Raw genomic sequence first — 2,396 nt, 5'->3', positions numbered from 1 at the left:
TGAATGTTACAAAGGTGAACTATATAAAATATCTAACTCTATAGGTCATATTTTCCTCTGAAGATCTTTTTCAGGAAAACTTAAATATGTGTAAACAGCGGTGCAATACCTGAAAAAAAAAGCAGTAATTCACTGCTTACCATTTGTAATCCTACTCTGGCTAACACTGCCATCTTAAAATGAGTTCACACAGCGAAAATTGCATTTTGTTAAAGCCAATCATGATAAATTCAAACAGAAAAGGGATAAAAATGAAAAGTCAGCATCAGTGAATCCTAACATCTGTCAGCTCAAGGTTCCCCAGCACAGACCACAATCCATCATGGTATCTGCCTGCTGCTTGCAGCTGATTGGATAACATGCTCTCAAAATCAGCCAATTCAGATGCCGCTTGGCTCAGATGGTGTTGTATTTTCTGAGTGACTGCTGATTGGTAGATTTAAGGACCTAATGGCTTTCTGGGCCCATCTGGAGGGAAGAGGGATGGAGGAAGCAAAATTGCATTTGGGAATTGGTCCCCCAAACTCTTACTTTGTGCCGATTAAGCGGGCCTGATAGGGATAATATTCTCCCAGTTACTTCTAACCTCTCTCTTCAATTTCTTAATGACAATTTTAAATAAATAGTTCCCTCACTTCTGACTCCAAAAGCAGAACAATTAGGGGGTTATTTTGGCTAAAGGATGAAATAAATTTGATACAAAATTTATGACTGTTTGCAAATCAGGATTGTCAGATATGATTTTGGTCCTAATTGCTAATTATCATAACGTGAGCTTGCTTGGAGCTGTTAAAATAGATACCAACAGGTTTAGGACATAAGTGCTGAGTAGAATTAATTTTCATGGAGCAGTATTTGTGGGGCCCACACACCCACTTCCATTAAAGTTGTGGAGCAACTCACCAAGCATCTTTAAACAGAATTTTCCATGCACACAACATGTATCATCTGAAAGGACAAGGGTAGCAGATGCATGGAAACGCCACCACCTGCAAGTACACCTCTAAGTCACACATCATCCTGACTTGGAACTATATCGCTGTCCCTTCGCTATCTGATGCGCTTCTCAAACACGAGGCCAGATGCTCGGTAAATAAAAGGCTTTTATTTACTGTAATGAAGCAGCCAATAATTATATACACTATCCCAGACTGAAGGGGTCCCGGCCAGAGCAGGGACTCTTATACCTCTCCCAGGAGGCGGAGCCCGACTGGGATGTACCACAACACTACAGTACAAAGGTGTAACAACCCCACCCTAACCCCAACAGCAACAAGTAGCACAACCCAACAGTAACATATGTACATCCTTGCAGTACTGGCCAGACCCTGGCTCAGTACTATCCAGTGGGAACCAACGATGGTTCACCACACTATCATTGGGTCAAAATCCTGGCCTAACAGCATGACATGTATACCCACATCCCATTGATTGCGGCAGTTTAAGGAGGCAGTACAACCCTCTTAAGGGCAATTAGGATTGGACAGTAATTGCTGGCCTTGCCAACACTCCCCATATCCTAAGAATGAATATAAAATAAAGGCTGCTGGATAACAATCTAGTGGCAGGGCTCATAATGTTTCAAAGAATAAGTGAGAGTGTGCACAGATGGGGCACTTGAGGTCCTGGTGGAGCAGATCCATAGGAAGCAGGATGCCTGCATCCACATGGGGTCAATGAGCCTTCCTCACTCTTCTAGCTCTCAGCTCCTTCATAGAAATCATAGAAACCCTACAGTGCAGAAAGAGGCCATTGGGCCCATCGAGTCTGCACCGACCACAATCCCACCCAGTACCTACCCCCATATCGCTACATATTTTACCCGCTAATCCCTCTAACCTACGCATCTCAGGACTCTAAGGGGCAATTTTTAGCATGGCCAATCAACCTAACCCGCACATCTTTGGACTGTGGGAGGAAACCAGAGCACCCGGAGGAAACCCACGCAGACATGAGGAGAATGTGCAAACTCCACACAGACAGTGACCCAAGCCGGGAATCGAACCCAGGTCCCTGGAGCTGTGAAACAGCAGTGCTAACCATTGTGCTACCGTGCCTTCCTTCATGCTTTGCACCAAATCCTTGCCAAGACCAAGACCCTTGCAAGGTGCTGATGACCAAGCACTCCCTTTCTTCTGATCATTCATACAAGATCTCCACAAAGGTAAAGTATCACAGCATTTACATATTTTAGGTAAAGCCATCAGAAAATTCCTGTTAAACATATTGTTTGATTGTAGATGAAGTCTTGATAAGGTGTCTCAGGCAATCTTTTAATATGTTCACAAGTCACCTTTGAAGCTCAAGGACTGTTAAGTGAAAAGTGATGTAACTTTAAATAGTATTTGTAATCCTCAGCAATGGCTTACTCCCAGTCAGCTGGCTCTTGTTAGGAC

Source organism: Mustelus asterias, chromosome 7 (assembly GCF_964213995.1).
Source record: "Mustelus asterias chromosome 7, sMusAst1.hap1.1, whole genome shotgun sequence".
In the NCBI taxonomy this organism is placed as follows: domain Eukaryota; kingdom Metazoa; phylum Chordata; class Chondrichthyes; order Carcharhiniformes; family Triakidae; genus Mustelus; species Mustelus asterias.
Note: the sequence above shows the minus strand (reverse complement) of the source record.